The sequence below is a fragment of the Macaca fascicularis genome, chromosome X, assembly GCF_037993035.2.
Source record: "Macaca fascicularis isolate 582-1 chromosome X, T2T-MFA8v1.1".
In the NCBI taxonomy this organism is placed as follows: domain Eukaryota; kingdom Metazoa; phylum Chordata; class Mammalia; order Primates; family Cercopithecidae; genus Macaca; species Macaca fascicularis.
Window position 1 is genome coordinate 131,152,004 of NC_088395.1, and position 27,439 is coordinate 131,179,442.

General features: G+C 36.4%; 1 protein-coding gene and 1 pseudogene across 3 annotated transcripts in view; one reads left to right on the plus strand and one right to left on the minus strand.

Moving 5' to 3' along the window:
- Positions 1–27,439, minus strand: part of TENM1 (teneurin transmembrane protein 1) — an 845,979-nt gene that overhangs the window by 541,375 nt on the left and 277,165 nt on the right. The gene's annotated exons all lie outside the window — the stretch shown is intronic.
- Positions 20,314–20,408, plus strand: LOC123571528 (small nucleolar RNA U13; annotated as a pseudogene).

Consider the following 27,439-nt stretch of genomic DNA (forward strand, 5'->3'; position numbering starts at 1 on the left):
CTTATGGATTCACTTTACCCGCAACTTGTCACTTTGACTCATTGAAAACAACAATGATATTTTAGAGCATATTCTGTGCTTCCAGACAACACAAACAACATCTGTGTCTGCAGGCGGACAAATAAAAGAAAACATTGGCCTCTCTCGTGTTTAGCTCCCTAGCACAGAGCAGCTGCCTTGAGGAGAGTTTTGAAATTATTTAACAACATTAACAAAGATGAGAGGAATAATATTCACTGGGAAATGTGTGTTGGGGTATTACTTCAGCATGTTATCACCCAGCTAGAGGAAGCAATCAGATCAAATTTTGGGGGCAGTTCCTGTTTACAAGGTAGTATTATCATCTCATGCTAAATAGACAAAGCCTAAATCTGTGATCTACATTCAGAGTTTTACACGTATCACAGTATACAGAGAAAGGCTTTGAGTTGAAAATATTCTACAGTTTCTGATAAAATGTTTAGGAACATTTTTCTTTATTTTAAATTTATCAAGAAGGTATGGAATTAGATAAACGCATGCTTCTCTTTACCTCCACACTATCATTTAGTGCTAACACTGCAGGCAATTCCTGCAAAATGCATTTTCCAAAACGTCTCAAAGCTACAAAGCAAACGTAAACAGCAACAATAACATTAGTGCTTTCGAGTTGGAAACTTACATTATGCAAATCCTTATTATCATTGCCCTAAACACTTAACCTGAACAATCAAATTAATGTTTCAGGCATTTAAAAAACAATGGACAATCTATATACATGAATGCATGTTCCTTTTACACATTTTGGAAGGATATGCAGGTAAAACAATCTATGAGGATTGCCCAAGGACATTAATGATATACAGGATAGATGTAATATGAGTCTATAAGACACCTGGAACAGTTGACTCCATTTGGTCCCCAAATCATCATCTTGGGGGGAAAAAGCACAAAGAGTCAAATAGTGATTTGATAGTGTATTGACAAAACACATGCTTCACTGAATCTTCACTTTTGACATAGTTCACTGGTTCCAAGATTTTTCCTAGGCACAATTTAAGGTAGATCTGTTCCTTTTGTCCATCCACTGTCTGTCACCCTCTCCTTCCCCATATTCAGCATCAATTACTTTGGCCATTGTCACTTCCTTTTCCAGAATTCTAGCTCCATTTCTTTTTTCCGCCTTTCTTGTTCAAATGTTCTTGTTTTGTGGCCAGTTGCCTAATAGCACAGCACTGTGTTAGCAAATCTGACAAAGTTAAACTAGGTTTGGTATACTTTCTCTTCCCTGACTAACGCCAAATTATACATTATAACTTTTTTTTTTTTTTTTTTTGACACAGGGTCTTGCTCTGTTACCCAAGTTTGGAGTGCAGTGATGCAATCACAGCTCACTGCAGCTTTGACCTCCTGGGCTTAAGCCATCCTTCTGCCTCAGTCTCCCAAGTAGCTGGGACTACAGGTGTGTGCCACCACATCCGGCTAATTTTTAAATTTTTTATAGAGATGAGGCCTTACTATGTTGCCCAGGCTGTTGTCAAACTCCTGAGCTCAGGTGATCTTCCTGCCTCCGCCTCCCAAAGTGCTGGGATTACACGCATAAGCTACTGCACTTGGCCTATAATTTTTAATAGAGCACTTCAACCCTTAGTTTTCATGCCCTCGGTCCATATGCTATTCAATAAGCACTTATGGAGCACCTACGGTGTGATAGACACTGTGGTAGGATCCAGGCAGATTAGAGAGAAGGAAAAAGATACGTCCTCTTCCCTCGAAGGGCTGACAATCTATTGCAGACATGGAAATGATGACAGGACAAGCAGGGAAGTAAGTGCCATGATAGATCTATACATAAAAGGCTGTGGAGTCCAAGCAAAGTGAAGGACTCACTCTGCCTGGACGACTGAGACAGGCTCCAGAGAAGTGATACTTTGAGTTTCATCTTAAAGGATGAATGCACCTCTGGTAGGTTAAAAAGTGGGTAAGAGCGTTTCTAGCACAGAGAAGTGTGTGTTCAAAGGCAAAGACAAGTGCAAAGGAATAATGAAATTAAAGAACAGCAAATAATTTTCTGCATCTGTACTATACGTGTAGAGGTAGAAGAACCAGTAAAGTAGGATGGAGCCAGTTTGTAAAGGGCCTTATATACCATATTAAGGAATTAGGCCTTGTTTGTCTTAGATTATATCTTATGCTGCTTACTATTCCTGTATGCTAGGGCTCCAGAATCATTAATCTGAACACAAATAACTGAGTTTACATTTTTTTTGCATATGTCTACAAAGCAGCCTGGAAATTCACTAGCTGTGAGTTTTAATCCAAAATGTAAGAAAATTCATTTAAATAGAAAATATTTATTAACCACCTAACAGAGCAAACATTGTTCCAGGTATCAGAGATAAAGCAATGAACAAAACAGGCAAAAATCCCTGCCATCATGGAACTCATATTCTAGTGGGAATAAATTTGTAATAACTGTGCTCAGTCAAAATTCAGTATCAGAATCACACAGATTTTCATCTGCATATTAATCTGTATGTTATTGTCTGTGCATTTCATCTGGGTATTAACACAGGTTCCTCCACAGGGTCAGCAAAATTGAGTATATGAAAGCAGTGACAAATAGGAATTTAGCTTCTTCCATCAAACTGAAATCTACTAGGTGAAAACCATGTCAATGATTCTGTGTACGGTATCCTCCATTTGAAGGAAGTTGAGGACCCTGGGAGACTATGCTGAGATATGTCATATTTGTCCCTGTTCTGTGTGTTCACTTTCCTTCCCAAAATATTTTTGGCTAAATACTTGGAAACTCAATATCCTGAGAGAGGGGATAAGGAGGGAGGGAGCAAGAAAGAGGGATGGAGAAAGGGTTGGGGAGAGAGGTTTATTTTGTTTGAGGGGAAGAGCTCTTCTAGTCAACCCAGAGCCTACCTGCAACACTATAATCACCACGGGACTTCAGAGATGGGGAGCTGGGGTGGGGTTAGGGAGAGAAAAATGGAATTACTCCACAGTGTAGCTATAAAATTGTAAGTATAACACTGTTCCACTTCATGACGTATAATCAAAAATAAAAGTCCAGTCTTGAAAGGGTGTGCTATATAAAATGCCAAATAATATTTGCTCTGAAAATTCCAAATCTGGGTAGGGTTATTTAAAAACAGTTCACTTGTGAACAGTTTAATTTTAGCATTGGGCTAAAATTATAAAAAGACAACTTTTCATTCATCTAGGAAATCAGTTTTATTTCTTAACCTACATAAAATTCAAATGGGCCTTAGGAGAGGTGTGAAAAGAAAGCTAACTAGAAAGGCCATTTTGAATTATAATTATTCATATATAAAATTAAAATATATATAATCTGCTGGTATATTAAAAATATCACTAGATTCCAAGACTACCTTTCAATAAGAACCTCTTTCCATTAAGAATTAGTAAAAAAATATAAAATTGGATGCACTGCAATGTAAAAGTTGGAAAAACATTGATCATAATTTTTTTCTTACTAATACCATTCGCCTAAAAGAGATACTGGATTTTTATAAATAGAAGTAGCAATTTATATCTACTGTACATTTATATACATTCCCATAGTGATTCCATAAATAAATATTTTACAAATATAAAGCAAAAAGCAAACTTCCACACCCTCTCCCCAAGCTCTTCATATTAAAAAAGAAATAACCTAGTTCTCTCAGTAAGGTGACAGAAAACTACTTACTGCTCAGACATGCATTAGTGTGTGGAGACTAGGGTACCATTAAAGCAACTGGAGGAAGTAATTTAGTAAAAGCACCCCCTACTAGTTTGAAGAGTTAATGTGTTTCTCTCCTGTTAAGTGGGTGATTTCTTTTTGCTTGCCAGCAACATAATGACCAATATATGGTACACACCGTGAGCAATGGGCCTTCTTGATAAAAATGATTAATAGGTACATAGGTCTATACATATATACACATGTGCACACAATTCTCACATTGTGAATTTAGCCATACCTTAATTTATGCTTTATGAAACGCAAGAGACTGGCTCCAGTGGAATATTCTATAAAACCAGAGGCCAACCTCCAGCCAAAAATAAAGACAACAAATTTATGACTGCTTTCTGAAGTAGAGAATAATGGAAAATCTTACTATACTATAAAGTATGGAGAAACAGGCATATGCTTATACCAATTTTTGTATTCACTAACTTGTCACCATAGCCACTGCTTGTCATATGTAATTATGGTATTTTTTGATCTCCACAAAATCAATAATAGTCATAACAGCAACAACAAATAATGGTTACTTGTCCTGTGGCAAACACTGTGCTATACACTTTACATACATTCTGCATTTAATACTGAAAAATAGCTTCCTGAGGTGTGTATTATTATTATTATCTTGCATTGATAAGCAAGAAAACTGACTTTGAATAGGTTAAAATACTTGACCATGGTCACCATTGCTAGTAAGAGGTGAAGTCAAAATCCAATCCAATTTTGTTTGCATTTAACACCTTTTGCTTCTAATATTGCTTTAGTGGCAGAAAGGCTATGCATTCACTTCGTTACAGGTAAAATGATCTCTTACTACATGTATATCTGCTGGTGGTAAGGAGGTATAATGGAATCTAACATGGATCTCTAATTTCAACAAACTTAATGTCTGGTAATGGAAACAAGATATATCCCCATATATATTGTAGAGTATGTAACTGGAACCTAATGATTGGTTCAGGCAATAAACAGTAGGAGAGGGCACAGAGGAGAGGAAGAATAGAATGAGAAAAATGGGTCAGTGACTCTAGGGTAGTTGGTAGATTAAGCTAGGATTTGATGAATGGGTAAGGCTTGAACGAAAGAGGGTAGAGTTTAGACTCCAGTACCATTGTCCAGGTTGTATATCCAACTATTCATTTGTCATATAGATATTTAAAAGATGCCTTACATTTTAAAAAATGTCCACAGCTAACTTGATTATCACTGCCTTCAAATTGATCCTCCTTTGCCATTGCCTTTTTGTGAATGTAAGTATCATCCATTCATTTGCACAGGCCAGAAACCTAGGAGTCACCCATACCATCATTTTTATCTTCTAATTATAGCTTGAGCCAATCCAGTTTTTTCCATCTTCACATTCAATAATCTCTGGCCTAGATGACTGCAACAACCTAACTGGTACCCTTCCATCCAATCTTGTTACCCTCTAATCTATTATTTGCAATGCTACCAGACAGAATGCCAAAAACTAATCACATCACCTCCCTTCAGTATATTCCCATTACATTTAGGATAAATATAAAAATCTTTAACATGCTTTACAAAGTCATATGTTATTTGGTTCCCTGTCTACTTCTCTGGCCACTCACTCTCTTGCTTCTGCAACATGTACTTCTTTCAGTTTCTCAGATACGCCATCCTGCTTTTCACCTCATGACATTTGTGCATGTTGTTCCCTCTTCTCCTTCCTGCCCCTTTCCATCTCTTCATTTGGTTAATTCTTTCTTATCTTTGATTTCATCCCACTTCCTTGACCCTCCAGATCAGATTAGGTCCTTCTTTCTCTGGAGTACTTACCACAATCATCACATCATAATTTTAGGATCAGTTTTATAATTATATAATAACTCTCTACTCCTACCAAAATGTAAATTTTCAGCTGAATGTGGTGGCTCACGCCTGTAATCCTAACACTTTGGGAGGCCGAGGCAGGTGGATCACCTGAGGTCAGGAGTTTGAGACCAACCTGGCCAACATGGTGAAACTCTGTCTCTACTAAAGTTACAAAAATTAGCCAGGCATGGCAGCCCATGCCCATAATCCCAGCTACCTGGGAGGTTGAGGCAGGAGAATCGCTGGAACCCAGGAGGTAGAGGCTGTATTGAGCCGATTATCACACCACTGCACTCTAGCCTATGTGACAGAGTGAGACTCTGTCTCAAAAATTTTAAAAAAGTAAATTTTGGCCGGGCGCGGTGGCTCACGCCTGTAATCCCAGCACTTTGGGAGGCCGAGGCGGGCGGATCACGAGGTCAGGAGATCAAGACCATCCTGGCTAACATGGTGAAACCCCCGTCTCTACTAAAAATACAAAAAAAAAAAAATTAGTCGGGTGTGGTGGTGGGCGCCTGTAGTCCCAGCTACTTGGGAGGCTGAGGCAGGAGAATGGCGTGAACCTGGGAGGTGGAGCTTGCAGTGGGCCAAGATAGTGCCACTGCACTCCAACCTGGGTGACAGAGCGAGACTCCATCTCAAAAAAAAAAAAAAAAAAAAAAAAAAAAGTAAATTCTCTGAGGGCAGGGACCATGTCTGTCTTACTCATCATTGTATAACCAGTATCCAAAAAACTTTGCACACATAGAAGCATAAATAAATATTTGGTGAATATAGCAGTGTATCTCAAAAGCATTCTAAGCAAGGATGATAGTAAAAGCACACCATAAAGAATTAAGACTCCATATCTGGAGGACTGATGATTGCATGAGTGTAGCTTCAGCATGCAGTGCTTTGCTTAGTAAAATATTCAAGTCTAGCTGGTTTAAAAGGTTTATATAGATGGAAAAAAGGGAGAAAATACTGGGAAAAAAGATTTTGAAGGGCCTAAAATAATAAGTATTTCAGGATTTATTCTACAGGCAATAGAAAACAACCAAAGGCTTGAGGTGGTTCAGAAGTGGCTGTCAAAAATCTGCTGCTATCCCAACTGCACATGTATTCTCCATTTTAGCCTGGTGCTTCCAAATATGTGTCCCTACTTTCAGTATCTCTAGACCATACATGTTTGGAGAGACCCCTACCCAACAGAACTGCCACATGGTGGAATGTTTGGCTTACAGTGATTCCCCCAGTGACCATCTACGTACTGCAATCTCACCTCTTTGAAAAAACCATTCTTCTACCCCCATTTTAGACTTGTGATCTGAAAAGAAGCTCCTACCATTGTACTGCAGTCTTTGCCACAATTGTAATTGTTTAAGGGGTGGACACCTGATCCAGTCTGGGCCGATCATATTTCCCACCTGCTATGGTTTGAATGTTTTCCCCCTCCAAAACTCATACTGAATTTTTTTTTTCTTTTTGAGATGTGGTCTTGTCATGTCACTCAGGCTGTAGTGCAGTAGCACCATCACAGCTCACTGTAACCTTGACTTCCTGGGTTCAAGTGATTCTCCCGGCTCAGCCTTCCTAGTAGCTGGGACCACAGGTGTACACCACTATGCCCAACTAAATTTTTTAAAAGAATTTTGTAGAGATGGGGGTCTCACTTTGTTTTCCAGGCTGGTCTCAAACTCCTGGGTTAAAGTTATCCTCCTGCCTGGGCCTCCCAAAGTGCTGTGATTACAGACAGTTCTCATGTTGAAATTTAATTGCCATTGTAACGGTATTAAAAAGTAGGACCTTTAAAACGTGATTGGGTCATGATGAGGGCTTCACCCTCATGACTGGATTAATGCCATTATTGTGGGAATGGGTTAATAGTTTGTTACCACAGGAGTAGGCTCATTATAAAATGGTGAGTTCACCCCCTTTCTCTCTCTCTCTCTCTTTCTCTACCTCTCCACCTTTCCACTCCTCATCTTTGCCCTTCTGCCATGTGATGACACAAAAAGACAGCTCTAGCCACTGGACTCCCCAGCCTCTAGAACTGTGAGTCAATAAATTTCTGCTCGTTATAAATTATCCAGTCTATGGTATTCTTTTGTAGCAGCATAAAACAAAGAATGGACCAAGACACCTCCTACCTGTCCCCACTGATTAGTCCAGATATTGATATGGGAAATAAGCTAGGCCAATCCAGGTTCATTTTCAGGTTTTCTTAATTTTTTAAATGTTTACTGAAAGCAGGCAGAAGAGGATCCCTTTCCTTTTAGTTAGCTAGGCTATAAGGTTGACAGCCTGGAGCAGTCAGCAGTAGCCAGCTGTCCATCTTGTATATAATAAAGCTGGCCTGCAGAGAGAGGTAGGCATAAGAGGAAGTCTTGACAGTTTTCCAGTCCATGACTCCAACCTGTGTTCCAGTTTTTGCTAAGACCATGTTCCACCTTGTTGTTTGGTTACTTGAGCCAAAAAAACCTTTTTTTTTTTTTTTCCTTCTTAAGCTAGTTGGAGTTGTGCTACCATCATTCACTGTCAGAGTTCTGACTAACACAAATATCAGAAGTGGTGGCCTGGAGATGAATTAGGAAAGTATCTGCATGATCAAGTCTCTGCTACTGAATGTTTGCAGCTCATTCCTTAACCCCACACTGAATTCCTGGTTCTCATTTATTGACTTGGATTTTACACTGTCCTTTACTATATCACCTCCACATCCCCAGGACCAAAGAAAGCCTGGTTCACAATTAGTGCTTGATAATTATCTATTGAACTGAATTGAACTGTGATAAATTCCTCCTATAGATTTTTAATCTTCTCATCTCTTCAACTCCAATATGCCCTGTTTATGTGCTTGCTCTGCCAGCTGGTCATTCCCTTTTTTGCTGCCTCTTGATATAATTTGACTCTGGACACCCCTGTCTAATTCATTCATTTTCTGTGCAACTTTCTGCTCCTTCCTAGTACATTCACTGGCTTATTTGCTTTTCTCACCTTTATCAAGTGAAATAAAGCCACTTGACTATTATTTGCTCATCACTCTTCCATGATAGCCAGGTAATCTATAGGCTTAGAATTCTCTACGCTCTGACATCAGCTTTGTCCCTAGAAATGAAATAGAAAGGGAACATCTAGCTCATAAGATGTGGACTCAATTTCAAGCTCTGTTTTTGATGCTGGTTTCTTAGCTCAGGTTAAACAAACAGAAACCTTCTCTACATTCCTCCTTTTTCTACCCAGAGTCCCTGGCCTGAGCTTCATATCCTAGCTCAGGCTATCCCTGGAGTACAGGAATTAATATTTGCAAGTAGGAATTAGAAGGAGACAACACAAAGAAGATACTGATTTTATTTTTTTTATTTTTATTTTTTTGAGATGATGTTTGGCTCTGTTGCCCAGGCTAGAGTGCAATGGCATGATCTTGGCTCACTGCAACCTCTGCCTCCCAGGTTCAAGTGATTCTCCAGCCTCAGCCTCCAGAGTAGCTGGGACTACAGGCGCATGCCACCGCATCCGGCTAATTTTTGTATTTGTAATAGAGACGGGGTTTCACCATGCTGGCCAGGCTGGTATTGAACTCCTGACCTCAGGTGATCCACCTGCCTTGGCCTCCCAAAGTGTTGGGATTATAGGCATGAGCCATCGTGTCCAGCCAATGCTGAAAATTTGAGCCAGATAATAACCAGTTTTCTAACAGAAGCAAAGAAATGTCATGGTGAGGCTCTGAGCCTGAAGAGAAATTACAATAAAAAAAAATACTATCCGTTGCCCTACCCATTCAATTCCTTAAGATAAAAAAATGTGAAAGAGGCCTTATTCAAGTCAATGTTAAATAAGAGAAGGGAACTGACATTCAGAAAGGGCCTACTTTGTGCCAGACACTGTGCGAAGACCTATCCATATATTTCCTACTTAAAGATACATTCATTGCAATGACTCAGAGAGGTAGGCATTATTCACTTTACAGATAACAGAGCAAGGTCAAGTCAAGTAACCTGCCATGTTAAGTAATATTGGCAATTTTTTAAAAAATGGAGCTAGGATTTGATTGCAAATGTGTTCCCATTCAGACTGGGTAAGCCAGACCTTCAGGTACCTACACTCCAGCCACGTCTAGGCTAAACCTTGTCTGAACATTGTCCTGTGTTCTCATTTTGCTGCTCCAGTGATTCTTTGCATAGAAAGCCATACTTCCCCATATCTACCTCTTTGAAGTTGCAACAGTTTTTCAAGGTTCACTTCAAATTATCTCTTTTCTAAGCCTTGCTTTAGCCAAGGTTAACCTGGCCCTCTCCATAGTCTCACAGTGCCCTATTCAAACTTTTATTTGATACTCGTTGAATGCCTTATAGTGGTACTTTGGTTTGTCTATTTCGCTACAACACTGAACAGACAGAAAACAATGGCCATGTAGATTCTTGGCAGATTGTGATATCTGTGATATTACCATCAATTGAAAGCTGTGCTATGATAGTCTACAAAAAAGATTACAGGATAAATAATACGTTCAGTCACACAATAGAATATTATATAACCTTGAAAATAAATGAGCTATGTACATTAACATGGATGCATGTCACTAATGTAACATTGAGCACAAAAAGCAATTCATAGAAAAACAATATGACTTTATTTAAGAAATTTGTAAACATGTGAAACCGAAAGACATATTTTTAGGGATGCATACATACATGGCAAAACTATAAAGAAAAGCAAGGGAAGGATAAACACATTTCAGGATGATGGTCATCTAGTAGGGAAGTGAGGGAAGAGGGTTGGGATCTGAAAGGATCACACAGCAGAGGCAAAAAGGTATTAGCAATGCTCTATTTCTTAAGCTACATGGTGAATACATAAAACTTTAATTATTGAAACTCAAGCCAAAAATTTCAACCAAATGATTTTTTTTCCCTCTAGCTTTCTACTGTAAGAAAATAAAAGTGAATGAAAAGCAAATGCATCATTGCAGGGATTTAATCAATGAGGGTAGCTACCAGGGGTTTTTCTGTACTGAAAAGAACTCGGCATCAGAGAACTGGGTTTGAATCCTGGCTCTATAAATGTAGCAATTGTCATTATTATTAGGCCTCCAGGCAAAAAGAACCGATACTAAAAGTAATGAACATAAGTCACTAAAGATCATCAGTCATAGAATGAAGGTTCAAAAATGGTTAACAATGGCCATGTAGGTTCTTGGCAGATTGTGATGTCACACTGGGATAGAAAAGGAGTCATTTTAGAAAGATTTTCAACAATCAAAGATGGGAATTTAAAAATACATGATTAATTCTGAATCAACAACAAAAAAACAGATTAATGAAAATTCCTCATTCCCTAAACATCATGCTGACTGAAAGGTTACTATATTTTCATTATATTTGTTGTTTGAAAAATGCAGAAAACACATAAATACATAAACACGTAAGCACAAACACGTTTTTTTGTTTTTACAAGACTGAGATCACGTTATATGTAATGTTTTGCAATTTTCCTCTCAATGCCATCGATATCTTTCTTATGTTAGAATATGTAGATCTACTTAATTTTTTTTCATATTTGCAAGGAATTTCTTTGTCTGAGGCTACCATAATTTATTTCACCAGAACCACACATTTAGCTTGTTTCCAACTATTTACTATTATAAGCAATGTTCAATGGCCATCCTTGCATATACACCTTTCTGCACTCTTGCTCTATTCTTTCTGTAAGAGAAATTCCTGAAAGTCTGATTGCTGGGTCACAACGCATGTGTTTTTTGAATTTTCTTAGATTCTCACAAAAAAATTGTTCTAATTCATATTTCCACCCACAGTGCCAGCTTCCTCATACCCTTACAGTAAATATTTTGAATCATTTTCTTTTTCCTTTTGCCACTAGGTGAAAAAAAGTTATTTCATTTTTATTTACATATATTTATATTTACATTCTATTAATTTGAACATTATTTCATATGTTTATTGATATTGTGTAATTGTTTCATTTTTATATGGAATGTGCTATCCATATACATTGCATTTTGTATGTACCAAATATTATCTCCCAACCTATTGCTTCCCCCTACCCCTTACTGTTGTTTATGGGCATTCAATTTTTATGTTATCAAATCTGTCGTTTTGTTTTTCCTTTATGAATTCTGGGTTTCATGCTTCACTTAGGAAGGCCCTTTATACAACAAGACTTTTTTTTTTTTTTTCTAAAGACCTTACCTCTAGTTTCCCTTAATCTCACGCCCCTCTATTAATGACCAAATAATGCTATCAACTCAGGCTTTGTCCAACTCCATCAAGAGAGATCAAGTCCCTTCCACACATCAAGAGCTACTGCTGTTTATTACTCTTTATCATTCTTATTTATACTGCATAAGATGTTTTAGAAATTACCCCCCAAATTCTCATTATTACAATTAAAATAGTACAGTTGTTCATAAAGACAAAATTAATAAATAACTCCCTATCTAACTTCTCCAATCTTGTCACAAGGCAACTGATACTCACTGTAGAGTGACGGTCTTTCCATACCTTTCTCTAGACTCATAAAAATATATACAAACAGACACATAAAAAAATCTTTCCATTTATTTTTATGAAAATTGGGTATTTTATGTATTATACTATACTTGTTTGTTTTATATAACAATATAACATGCATGTTTCTTTAAGATAGAATATGCTTCTAACTCATTCTTTCAATATCTGGAAATACTAAATGTTATATGTTATAAATGTACCATTAATTATTTAACTAGTGCCCTATTGCTGGACATACAAGTTGCTTCCTTTTGTTGTCATTGTCAACCCTACAATGTCACTTTTATAATCCTTCTCACTTCTCTTCCTAACCCCATGAGATCTTCTGGGTCTTGTTACTTCTTCCCTCCTTCTCACTCCCACTCCTGTGTTTTGTTGGGACAGTTTAGTATATTTAGCTAGACGCTTGTGCTGTCCAATATGGTAGCCACTAGCCACATGTGACTATTGAACACTTGAAATGTGGCTAGTCTGAACTGAGATCTACTGCAAGTACAAAATACATGTGGGATTTTTAAGACTTGGCACAAAAGAAAAATGCAAAGTATCTCATTAATACTTTTTATATTGATTACATGTTGAAATACTATTTTAGATATTTAAGTCAATCTGCCTTTCCATTTAGATTTAATTACTTTTCCAGAGAGCCAGGTTCATTGCCCATCATTGTTTCTTCTCTCATCTTGAGGTCTCCATTCTGATTCATTTATTATTTAGTTTGAGTTTTTTCTCAAATATTTTTTCACTGGTGTATGAAAGTGATATATTTTTTGAATTCTTACATGTCCTCAAACATCTTTCTCTGACCCAAGTGGATGAATGATACCTTGACTGGATAGTAAGTTACTTGGTTTGCAGTCTTTTTCTCTTAGAAATTTCTAGATGCTATTCCACTGTCTTCTAGGTTCCATGATATAGATGAGAAAACCATTTTTTCCTTTGTAGATGATTCAGTTTTTCTGCCAAAAAGCCTGAAAGATTTTCTCTTTATCCTTGAGATTTAGGAAGTGTATCAGTGTATGTTTCAGTGTAGAACAAAGTATGCCTCTTTTATACATATTTTCGCAGACCAGCTTTTGGCTTTGTTAATTGCACATTGAAATTTTGTAATTATTTTAGCTTATATTTTTATTACTTTTGTACAGATACTTTTATGTGAAATATATATGTATATGTTCTTTTTCTGTTCCTGAGTTGAAAGATTTTTTCAATATTTTTTTAAATTCAGTTAATGCTATAAATTTTCCTTTAAGGAAATTTAAATTTAACTGAATTTAAAGAAATAAATAATAAATTTTATTTAAATGTATATTTCATGCAAAGTCTTGAAAATCCCACATATATTTTATACTTGAAGCTATCATGTTTTTAGTCACGTCCCTAGATTATTTAGGAAGTAATACCATTTTTGTTTATTTTAAAATAATTTTAAAATTCTCTTTTGATTTTCTCTTTGATCCAAAAATTACTTACATAAAGTATTTTATCGTTCTTCTAAGTTTTTTTCCTGTCTACTTTTTCTGTTCTTTGAATTGTTGATTTCTAGCTTTACAGAATTCTTGTCAGAGAATGTTATCTGTCAGATTTCCGCTTGAGAATTTATTAAGGTTTTCCTTGCGGCAAAGTACATGATAAATTTTGTAGATGGTCCAGGGGCATAAGATACAAATGTGGTTTTGTTTTTGGCATTAGAGTATCTAGTTCTATTTATTTGACAAAATATTAGGTCAAGCTTCATAATTAGATTATTCAAATCCTTGGTATTATTTTTTGCCTACTTACTTTTCAAATTCTAGTAAATCTGTATTTCACAACTGTAACTGCAGTTTTATCAAATGCTTCACATATCATTCCATACAGTTACATCTAATAAATATTTGTTTATGGAATGAATCCCTCTAGGTTCTATTTTAATGCTTTTGGCCTTAAATTCCACTTAATCTGATACTGACATCCTCACCCTATTCTCTGTTTATTGAAAATTCCCTGGCATATCTTCATTTATTCCTTTATTTTGAAACAGTTTCATCATTTTGTTTAATGTTTGTCACTTATATATGTACTTAGCTAAAATGTATAAATCTGAGTGGTTTTGTCTGGAAATAAAATTTGTCAACCCATTTCCATTATTGTAACAAACACAATGTCTTAATCATAGTATAACATTGTATGTTTATTGTCTTTGTGGTAGGCAGAATAATGCCTAAAGACATCCATATTCTAATACCCACAACATATAAATATGTTAGGTTACATGGCAAAGGGAAATGAAGATTGCAGATGGAATTAAAGTTAATAATCCGTTGACATTAAGATAGGGAGACTATTCTGGATTATCTAAGTATACCCAATGTACTCACAAGGGTCCTTAAAAGTAGACGAGTGAGGCAGAAGAGTCAGAGAATATATGATGGGGAAGATGGATCAAACAGACATGAAATCACTGGCTTTGAAGGTGGAGGAAGAGATCGTGAGCCAAAGAATATGAGCAGCCTCTAGAAGCTGGAAAATGCAAGAAAAACAGGTTTTCTCCTAGAGCTTTCAGAAAGGAATATACCCTTGCTGATATCTTGATTTTAGCCTGGTGAGACTCATTTCATACTCTGACTATCCAGAACTGTAAGATAACACATTTGTGTTGTTTTAAGCCACTAAGTTTATGGTAAGTTGTTATAGTGGAAATAGAAAACTAATGCAATATTATAAAATGTAAATAACAGTTTGTTTCCAAATTACTGTGGACAGTGGATGGATAATGGGGAAAAGTCAATTTAAAAATTAAATGAATTAATATTCTCACATTGTTTGTTCTTCTTTCCATTTCCTTATTTAATTTTCGAATTGACTTTTTGTCCCTTATCAACTCCTTCTTGGCAATCTGCAAATTTACTGGTACTTTTATTTTATAATACATTTCTTTTCTTTCTTATACATCTTTTTTTATTTTTTTACTTTTCTTTATTATTATTTATTATTATACTTGAAGTTCTAGGGTATATGTGCACAACATGCAGGTTTGTTACATATGTATACGTGTGCCATGATGGTGTGCTACACCCATTAACTCGTCATTTACATTAGGTATATCTCCTAATGCTATCCTTCCCCCGTCCCCCCACCCCACGACAGGCCCCAGTGTGTGATGATCCCCACCCTGTGTCCAAGTGATCTCATTGTTCAATTCCCACCTATGAGTGAGAACATGCAGTGTTTGGCTTTCTGTCCTTGTGATAGTTTGCTGAGAATGATGGTTTCCAGCTTCATCCATGTCCCTACAAAGGACATCAACTCATCCTTTTTTATGGCTTCATAATATTCCATGGTGTATATGTGCCACATTTTCTTAATCCAGTCTATCATTGATGGGCATTTGGGTTGGTTTCAAGTCTTTGCTATTGAGTTTCTGCACAGCAAAAGAAACTACCATCAGAGTGAACAGGCAACCTACAGAATGGGAGAAAATTTTTGCAATCTACCCATATGACAAAGGACTAATATCCAGAATCTACAAGGAACTTAAACAAATTTACAAGAAAAGATCAAACAACCCCATCAAAAACTGGGCGAAGGATATGAACAGACACTTCTCAAAAGAAGAGATTTATGCAGCCAACAGACACATGAAAAAATGTTCATCATCACTGGTCATCAGAGAAATGCAAATCAAAACCACAATGAGATACCATCTCACACCAGTTAGAATGGCAATCATTAAAAAGTCAGGAAACAACAGGTGCTGGAGAGGACGTGGAGAAACAGGAACACTTTTACACTGTTGGTGGGACTGTAAACTAGTTCAACCATTGTGGAAGACAGTGTGGCGATTCCTCAAGGATCTAGAACTAGAAATACCATTTGACCCAGCCATCCCATTACTGGGTATATACCCAAAGGATTATAAATCATGCTGCTATGAAGACACATGCACACGTATGTTTATTGCAGCATTATAATACATTTCAATCTAAACTAACAAATCTTTCAGTTATAATGCCCCATTCCTCAAGCATTCATACTATCTGAAGTCTAATTGTCTTTTAAATTTATAAACAACAGATAACATGAGGATTAGACCTAGAAAGAGGGTGGCAGGAACTATGTCAAATTTAACCTTATTTCACTTTCACCTTCTCTTTTCCAATATTTCTTTCCTTTATCTCTAACACTCTGCCCCCAACCAAGTATGTACAGTTCAAGGCTCTCTACCACAGAGCTTTGTGCTAGGCATGACCTTCCTGGCAAATATCTTATATTTAGACCAAACTTCCTATCTCCTTTCTTAAGAGTTACCTGCTCTGTGTTACTTGTTCTCCCAGGGACCATGACATTTTGTCATGCAAACCAATGAACGATTTCATACTGTTAATGAAGCCAACACTATTAATATGTGGGACAATGGCTTAACCTTTTTGAAGTGGTTTTGTTTTCCAGATGGGGATGATAATTTAACCAAAGAAATGACTCTTTGAGGCTGGAAATTTCAGGCATTGTGGCAGGCTATACAGGAAAGCATTTGTGGCTGGACGAGGAAGGAGTCTTCTTCATGCCATACTTCACTGTGCACTATCTAAGTGGGCTCCTACTCCAACTGCATGAAATCAAACAAGTACTAACAGTGTATGAACCACCATACCAGCTAGATATCCTGGCTATAGAGGCTATTGTGCCTCAGGGCCGCTCTAGGGCAACCACATGAACAGATAATTGGGCCTGTGAGCTGACAAATCAACTTGTACCCACACCATTAAGCAACTGTAATTCACTCTGAGTCTAGCAGAGATCCCATTGTTTACTGCTATAAAATAAACTCTATAAAACTTATAAATATGGAGACAGAATTTAACATAATGCCGCATAGGGTACCTTATATCACAGAATACTAATAAAAACTTTTATATTATAGAAATACATTTTAATAATGTTGTGCTTAAGAATAATTATACTTTGAATGATTTTCATGAGAGGCATCTTTCCGTACATTCACTTCAATATTATGACTGGGTTTTCTCTTCTAACCTATATTAGGTTAATAAATTACTTGGATTTTAAAGGCTATGGTGAGTTATGGACTTAACTAAAACATGGACTTCTAAACTGGCTTGCATTATTCCACATTGGCAGAATTTAACTGCCATTATGAATTACTTGTTAATTATGCTATTTACAGTTTATATGCATACTTGAGACTTTTTAACATGTTTAGCATGTTTCACTTTTTCTCTGCATAAAGAATAAAAATCTATAGGTTTATGTGTGCTGTGTTGAATCATATTTTAAAATAGAAAAAGTAAAGAAATTAGTGTGCAGTTTTGGCTATTGTTTGCATGGTTGTTAAATCATAAAAAAATAAAGTGGAGAACAAATGAAAGAAGAAAATTTATGTAAGTATAACTAAGGTTGTCAAAGGAATAGTTACAAAGCTTATAACTGAGCCCGAATGTTCAGCATTGAATCAAAACTTTGGAACTGGAAGAGGGTTTTGCATGTATCTGTTCTAGTGGGTCACATATTCAAATATTTACATGGGCTAGGTAAATAACATAAATGAGTGAAGTGGCTCAGATATGCCAACATGGATTAGTAGTGGCTGTGGAAACCCAGAGAGCGCATGCTGTCTCAGAGGGATCAGCTTCAGCTGGTTTTTGCCCTTTGGGAGCACAGGCCCAAGTTTGCTGGACTTTTCAATACTTTGAGACAAGATGGAAACCAATACTTTTGTATGCAGCTTTTTACTTTTAAATGCTAATAACTAATTCAATTTTTAAAGTGTTAGTATCTATGAAACATATAGGGTACATGGGATGTCAGATTAAATCTCTGATGAAGCCCAACAGAAAGGAATTTTACAGAAAATAATATGGAAACATATTAAGTCACTTACGTGCTGGCCACATGTAGGAGAAAGAACATGGGATTTCAACTCAGGCAGATGCAAGTTGCAATTCTAACTCTGTCACATAATCACCAGGTAATGTTAGGCAAGTTTTAAAAACTCTCTGAGCCTTGATTTCCCTCTCTTAAAATGAAGATAACAATACCTGTTGCATAGTATGCTTGTGAAGATTTATAAATAAAAGTAACGTGTAGGAAATGCCTACAGTAGATCTTGGCACCTATGAAACATCCACTCTTTTTACTCTTTTCCACCAGTCTATGTGCCTACCCTGTTTTATTATTATTTTTTTCAATAGCAATTCTACAAACTTGGAATTATATTATGCTCCACTTCCTACTAGAATGTAAGTTTACATGATGGTAAGCAATGTGTCTATTTCTTTTTCACTGCTGTATTCCCAACACTAAAAATACTGCCTGACACGTAAGAGGTGTTCAATTAATGCATGTTGGATAGATAATGATTTTAATAAATTTTAGTACATTGACTCCTTCCCTTTAATGAATAAACACATGCAAGTACATATATGTATATGTTATCCAAGCTCATAAACCAAGTTAATGCTGTACTGGAACTTGAATTCACATCAAGTTATTTCTCTATGATTACTTTCATTGCATTATTAAAGTCTGTCAAAATTAAGCAATGTTCTACATGGACATACTCATCTCTTGGGTTTATAGAAAATACAATCTTTGAGGTATTTGAATAGCTTTGCAAAGGAAGTCTTCCTCACACTTCTACTGACTTTGGTGGTTAAAGGCACTTGTACTGCTCTATGGATTATTCTAGGTTTTTCATTCTGACAAAAAGACTATTAACTGCCTTTGTAAATCATAATGATAACAGTTTTACATATATCTGGCACATTATACTTAAAAATACTGTAAAATGAACTCAGAACTGCAAATGTTAGTTTAATCTCACACCAATCTTTTGGGGTAGATGGGACTGGAACTATTTTCCTCATTTTAAAGAGATATCAGAGACACTCAGTGATAAATGCCTTACCTAAAGTCACAGTATGGATAACTAAAAGATCTGGCAAGAAACCATAGTTCTAAGGTGATATTTTATATTCACGGGACCTATTGAAGACTTCCCACTATAGCCAAGACTGCTGTATCTTACAATCTGGATTTTTTCTTCCCCTTCTCCCGTACATAGAAACTAGCCTGTCCTGGGCTCTATCTCTAATCCTGCTACCTCTTATACTTCTACTTGGTATTAATACAAGAAACTTTACTGGCCAGAGCCCACCGAGTGATAGAAAAATAAACAAACCAAAGACCTGCCCTCAAGAGTTTTCTATCATCAGTGTAACACAAATATTTAGTCTGGCTAAAATATATGTCCCTTGTAAGAAGTGTTATGCCTTAAGGGACTATATGAGGGGGGAAGAGAGAAAGATGCTGGTGTTAATCTAATATAGTGCTTCTCAACTCAGCATACCTATGAGAATCCTCCAAGGAGCTCTGGAAAATACCAAAGTTTGGATCAATCTAGGGTGGAGTCTGGGCAGTGGACTTTTTGAAAGTTCCCATAGGGATCCTAAGGTATAGCTAGTGTTGAACCACCACTAGTCTAAATGGAATAAATTGCACTGTAGGGAAATAACGGAGGAAAGCAAAAGACAAATACCTACAGACAAACTTGACTTCCTTTTTCCTTGTAATTCCAGTCATTTAATTAAACAGATCTTAATGCCAATTATATTTACAAGATTTTCATTGAGGCAGTAGCTTTCCTGAGACTTAATCTCCAATGATTTTAAGAAAAATATTTTCCTCCCTCAAATCTGACAAACCAGTGTCCATTTGATGATGATGTAAATATGATCAATTTTATACTAATGTACAAGGTTTGGCAGGTGAAAACTTAAGTGTACACACAAGCGAATGAATCAAAACTGAAATAACTGTCTTAATTTTTATGTATAATTCAAGTGAAACTTGGTTTATATCCTGATTTCTCTGCATTGCCCATTTTCTTACTTTAGTTTGTTTTTATTGGGGATGGCACTTGTTTACCCTTCTATTTTCAGCTACAACCTACGTTTGGGTTCATCCATCTAAGTTATTTTGGTTTGCTTATTTTTACCTCTTACACATGTTTCTTTTCTTTTTCTTAAAAAACCTCCATATTTTTCATATATTCCATCTTTCCTACAATAGTCATTTCCAATATACTACATCAAACTTAGATGGAAAAATTTGTGAGCTCGGTCTAATAAAAAGGAATGGCAACTCCTTAAAGAACATCTGTATAGATTGAAGCTAATTAGAGACACAGAGATTTTATCCAAAGATGTAAGTGCAAATAGTCCCTTCAGCCTTGGAATCTGACTCCATAGGTCTTCATATTCATGTGTGAGATGTGCCTCTTTCAAACCTTGTTACAACTTTGGCACATTACCCATCTGATGTGAACTTAGATCTTTTTAACACTTTTATGTTAAACATAAAAAAACAATGGGAATCTAGGATTTTGTTGGGAATGGCCTGAATGACTTCTTTGAATGGTGAAATTGAGGTTAAATATGTGCTTATCCAATAGCTATAGTAATATTTGTATACCTTTCTCTACGCTCTCCAATCTGTCCAGTAAATCAGTACCATATTAATCTTGTTAAAATGCCCTTTAAATGACCATGCTATGCTCCCACCTTTCATCATCACACGTCTCCCATTTCTTAATGTATTGAATTTAAAACATTTGACTTGGTTTTCAAAATACTTTGATACTCTGGCCCAACCTAACTTATTTTCTATTGATTTCAAACATCTTCCATGTCAATCAAGCTGGTCTCCCTGTTGTACTATAAAAATACCAGGGTGTTTTTGTTTTGTTATGTTTTGTTTGTTTTTGCCTTCCTCTGAATTGTTCTCAATGTGCATAGATTTCCTTCCTTTTCTCACTCTGACTCTTTAAATTCGACCTGTCTTATGAGTTATAGGATGAGTTCCAATTCTTTTCTGAAGACTCTTCCAATCTAGTGCTCTAACTGATCTCTCCTTTTTCTAACATCCTAAAATACTCACCCTCCCCCAAATGTGGCATTTGATTAAATATAGCCTTGTCACTATTTTAGTTACTTTAAGTATGTCAGCCCTGTAAAGAGTCTGAGAGGATTGTTTATGCCTGTTCTAATATATCTTCCTTGCTTCTAACTTGGTTCTAGGCATATGGTTAAGGCATAATAAATATTTGCTGACTGCTAACTGATGCTGGTGTTGCCTGGTAGCCTGGGCCTATACACACCGTCAGTCCTGTCAACAGAGGCTGCGAAAATTCTACCAGAGATTATGTCTGCACAAAAATAAGCCTTTGGCATAAATTGCGATGACTGCCACTAGAGAATTCACCTGCAGGAAAGGGACCTCAGGCATATTACTTGGTGCTCTCGGAGACTCTTATGCCAGGTTTTCTACTGTCAAAATACAGCTAAACCATGTGCTAATGTCATGATGTGAGTCTCTCCAATAATTAACTGTAAATCTCTACCTGCTTAGTTTTCTGACATGGCTTCAGCATACTAATTTCCAATAGGCTATGCCTCAGAATTACCATGGATTACAAATTTGTGGAAAAATTGGACATACTCTGAGAGTCAAAAATTAGCATTTTAAAGAAGCACTTTATTTTCTGTAAAAACTCTATTTTCAAAGCTAAATGTTCTATTTTATTCTGAATGAGCAAAATAAGTCTAAGGTTTCAGAGAAGAATACATTCAGAAGGTAAAGGATTTAATTCCAAGATCTGGAACTGTGAATCCTTTTCTTTGAACACAGCCTCTCTTTTCTTTTACTCCTTTCTCCACTTTAATTGCTATCACCTCATACCGTAACCTCTATTTCCCAGACTCTGCCCTACTCTCCAAGTCTCTTTATCTTGCTTCTTCCTCCCTGCTGCCACCCCCTACCCCGCACAGACATGCACAGACACACAGAGACAAGCATACAGCCTACCCACCTCCCTAGCCAAACTTCGACCCATGGTCATACACTTGACACTTTAAGAATATATTTTTTTACAGTCTATATTTTCTTGCTCCCTAGTTCTTCCATTCTTTTTACATTGACACAAAGTAAAAATTCAGTTGAATAAATAGTAGCAGTTACTATTATTGTCATATAACACTATCAGAATATCAACTTTTCTGCACAGTGCATTGCCTTACTGAAGTCCCTGAGGACACTCATGATGAAAGCCCTTAAGCTCACACCATTCACTCCTCTGAGGCTCTCACTATATCTTTCCAACTGTGATTACACATTCATTTTATGCCCCCTTTGTATACCAAATTGATACTCCTGTTGCACCTATACATCTGACATCTTTAAAATGTACCCAAATCTTTTATATATGTGCACCTTTTCTCCCTCACTTCATCCTAAAGGACTGGTAACTTGATTCCTTAAGTGTTAAAATGGTATGCTTGCTTTTTTTGTACCTTACCATGGGACCACTGTAAGGGTCCTGCACACTGTGGGGGCTTGATAAATGGTATATTGAGAGTCAAATACATGCCTGAAAGAATCCTTTTAAAGCTAACCCTCAAATACCTATAAAATGCCCAAGGGAATCCCACAGAGGAATAGGTGAGACAGAGCACAGCAGAGCTTATTAAAAATGATCTGGGCTTGCAATACAATTTCTTTTAGACTGGATTTTTCCTTAGGCTTAGGACACGTGCTAATTCTCTCAGCTGCTTTAATCATGTAGATATTAAACAATGAGGGGGCATCAAACAGTCTTTTAGAGTTATGAGAAGTGCATGCTATGAATAGAAACGAGGGAAGATGAAAGCCAAGCATGTGGTGACTGGCAGTCCCAGCAGCAGGTGTCTTGACTGAGGACAGACCCCAAGATCTACTGGAAAATGCAAAATGGAGAAACCCAACGCTGTCAGAGAAGAAGGCTTCAAAACTCAATCCAAATCAAAGAAGGCTGCAGACTTTTATGGAGGCTTTTAAAAGGAAAGTGTTAAGTTTGTCTGAATTGTAAATAGAATCCATCTGAAGACATATTTTCCCTTAAAAAATCATCCCAAAACGCAAAAGCAAAAAAAAAAATCGACAATCAAAACAATAACATTTCAAAAGATTCTAAAAGGAGGGAGGGTTGACAGCCAAACCTTTTTTTAAAGTAATGGTAGCCAGGAAAGAAGATGATGGGTTGTAAGAATTCACCACCTGGAAAAGGGAGTTACCTGGGGAGTGACAGCTGCCATAGGAAAAGTAGAACAAACACACCTGCTGTCAGGCACACCTGTTCTTTTCAGGGAGAGGAACCATGAGGCTGAAACAGCAGAAAACGCCCAAGAACAGGGTAGGATGACTCTTGCAGCCCTTAAATATTTTCCCTTACTCCTCTGGAGTTATTTCCTTGGCAGGAATGGCTGCAGAGTAACCACATAAGATTTCACCTAAGTCTTTCAATTTTCATAGTCTCTCAAATTGATTTTCTGGCTGATAGAAAGAAATTCCTTAAAGGCCTCAAGAGAGGAGGGAGACAAACATTTTCTGTGGCCTATCCTGGAGAAAGAAGATATATTATTATCTGCTATATTAAAAATGTGACTTAAAGGTGTTGAATCTCAGGTGGCATGAAGCCTAGTGGGACTGGTAAGGTACACAGAGATTGTAAAGGGAGGGAGGATGCCAGGCACACACACCCACATGCATGCACACATGCACACGCACACACACTTGCCAAAAGGCCTTACTTCCCCATAGTAATTTTTTGGCCTTTAACTGTGGAGGGTCACTTAAGAACATGCTATCACTTCTGGTTCCACAAAGCGGCTACCTGGTCACTGATGCTTGCAAAAGTCGAATTCTGGGTTTCCACAGTAGCCCAGAGAATATTTCAGCCCAATGAGAATAAATCAGACCAAAAGGGCAAGATATCTCTGTAACAGATTAGCTATACTAGCTTTGTAAACGTTCACAATGCCCTACAGGAAAGCCTGCTGCCAGCAGATAAGCCAAACTGGAGTTCAATATCAGTGGCAATATTTCGTCCTGCCTTGTAAAAAAAACGATATAGTAAGGGATGGAACTAATTGAGGCAGTGGCAATAGTGAGATAGAAGGAATTTTAAATGTAACTCATGCATAGTCCATAAAGGGACTAAAAAGTACAATATTTTTGAGTACCTACTAGTTACTCTATGTTAGGTATTGCAATGAATTCAAAAGACCTCTATACCGATACAATTAATAGTATTTGCAATCCTTAAGGAACTTAACATTTCATTGGGGAGACAACCTTTACAACCAACGCTTAAGCCAGTAAATAGTCAACTGCAAAGCTGTGAATGTCAGACAATAAAAACTAGAGGAGTTCACAGAAGCAGTGAGCAATATATGTGGAAGTCAGAAGTTGTGAAGGAAGACTTTATCAAAGAGGCGAGACTTGAGTTAGACCCTGAGGATGAATAGGATTTGGAAATGCTAGAAAGAATCCAAGAAGAATGTTTGAAACTAAGATGCAAAGGAAATATGAGATTCCAAACATGACCTTCAGCGTGAGTCACAGTCACTATATTCACCCTTGTGTGTAAGAAGCAGTGTATTCTTATTAATGTGGAAATGTAAATCCCTAGGGATTCAAGTGAAATAAATTACCACCAATTTACATTGAGTTTTTCTAACCTTGCATATAATTCAAATGGAAAAATAAATTTTTAAATTTTTACCTTAATTAAATTTCAGGCATCTCTGCATACTTAGGTTTAAGATCACAATCAGTACCAGAATAAAAAATCCCAAGAGGTGCCTCTGAAAGAGTTCCACAGTAAAGTCACTACACTTGGTGAGTTCATATTCAAATCAATCATAAATTCTATTTTAAAATAATCCCAGGAGTAATCTTAAAACCAAATCCTCCAACTCTGTAACTCCCAACTTTTGATTATTCATGTGGTTGTAGTAGAGAAAATTAACCTCTGCTTTTCATGCAGCCCTACTTCCAGATTTTTATGCTGGGGTAGCAGTATTAACCAGTTTGTATTTCACCTTTTTCAGCTATCCACACTGCCAAGAAGGTGTTAATGAGCAGTGAAAGGGCCAAAAGGCCAGCAGCCAAAGGAAGAAAGGCACACAAAATACAATTGGGAAAGCCCTCTTTCAACAACCCAACTTTGTGAGCATTTGATTCACCAGTCAAATAGAATATGTCCATGAGTTCAAAGAGGATAAATAAATCCAAAGATTTATCAAGAGTGATTAGAACAGTCTTGAGTCATTTCTCAACTTACAGATAATTTTTAATGCAGTATTTCAAAGTGAACTTTAAAAGGAGGGACTAGAAATTATCCATTGTTAATTTTAAAAAGACGTTTCAAGTCCTCATTAATGTTCTACAAATCTAGAATTTGTTAAAATTTCAACAGGCTTTGTTAGAAATTTACTATTAGTGAAAAATGTGCATAAAACAAATTAATTTCAAAATTAAAATTTGGAGAGGAAAAGCTTAAGCTTCTTAAGATAAGCTTTTAAAAAGCACTTTAAAGGCATACATTTACATTCCAATAACTGGTAATCATTCTTATCTGTTCATTAAAGCAGGAGTCAAAGGATCTCTATTTGGCCACACTTTATTTACTCAGTTTAAATTCCACTGAATTTTAGGACCATTTTTGCATATTCTATTCTATAATTTTTATAGAGCTATATAATATTACTTGTACTATTTTGCACAATTTATTTTCCACCTAGACATTTTCACATTTTATCTCATGTTTTTACTACAAAGAAGAATACTTGCATAAGGTAAACATTTTCAAAAATACAACAAAATATGTATAGGATAAAAAGTGATTATCTTTCTATCCCTGTCCAAGTACTATTCCCCAAAGTTAACAATGAGGAGTATTTTTGTATCTCTTATGCATATACACACATTATATCTTTTTATGTGTGTGCATACATCTTTGTATATGTGTATTAAGTGAAATGTGTGCATATTCGTGTATACGTGTATATGGATAACGTATTTTCAACGAAATTTGGGAGCTTTTGATGCAGACTGTTCTACACTTGGTTTATTTTGTTTAACAATATAATATATTGGAGATATATCTGTCTACATCTTTTTTAATGGCTGCATAGATGGAAGAATATATTTTTTAACCAGCCCCCACTGATGGAGTTTTAAAGCATTTCCAGTTTGTTTTTGTCGGATATTACTACAATTGTCCTCCAAACAGATTGCATTACATGACAGTGCCTGACTCCATGTATTTTAGAATAACGAAAATGCAATTCTTACTAACGTATTCAAACATTCAGATGAGTTTATTCTCAACTGGTCTAAATTAGCTAGGTCCTACTATACAATACTTTGCTTTTGGAGACACTGCTGCTATTGTCATGGCATACTCTGCCCTCTGCTAAATATTTCAGCTCATTTATATTGTGTATTTGGCATTTCAGGGACAGAAGGGAAAGGAAAATGGTTTATGTTCTCTCCTTTTGTATTCTTCTTCAGTACTGCCTATATGGCTTGTGAGGAACTGCTTTTCTCTAGTGTATTAGAAACAATGGTGGCAGAACAGGTAAGAAATCAGTGGTGCAGCAGATCAGAGTGTCAGTCTGGCAGAAGATAGGAGCAGTAGAAACAAAAGGGCTATAAGATAACCAAATATAACTGAATTTTGAGTAGTCAACTCTTTCATCTTTCTTCCAAAACCTCATTGGTTTGCCCAGTGGAAGAAAATGGAGTCCTATAAATGGTTTAGGAAGTAAAGAGAATGTGACTATGAACTTTCTTTTGAAAGATTATATTTTAAATATCTCCCTGTATGTTACATAAAGTTGTTTAATTGTATAGATATCACTTATTGAAAGATAGTTTCACATTGTTCACTGTGAATTAAGTGGAAAATAATAACTAAAGAGAGTTGAGAACAACAAAATCTCTCTGGAAATAAAATATCCTCTTGTAACAGGTGGGCAATTTGAAGGATTAAATTAATGCTTTGGGGCACCATTTAGACAGTGGATTGACAGTAAACTTACAATATTTGAAAACAAAAAAGTTATTGTAGAATTGATGATTTGGACAGGTCACTTATCCCAGAGTCCAATTCCCTTTCTGTAAAGCTCGGTGGCTATACTAGATGATTTCTAACAGCTCTTTCATTTCAATGATTCTGATATTATGGACATATTTAACAATAATTGTAATAGACATAAAAATATTCTGTGGCCAGAAATATTAAGATGTTCACTTTTGTATTTTTCTTAAGTCCACTATTGCTACAATTTTTCCTAACAGAGACTTTTGCTCCTCTGTGCCTGGCTAGATTTTACTTTTGAACTTAACCCAGATGTCATATCTTCCAGGAATGTTTCCCTGACCCTTCTAACCCTTTATTTGAGTTAGATGTTCCTCCTACTGTTATTATCACACTGTGTTTTAAATTATCTGCTTTTTTTTCAGTCTCCCA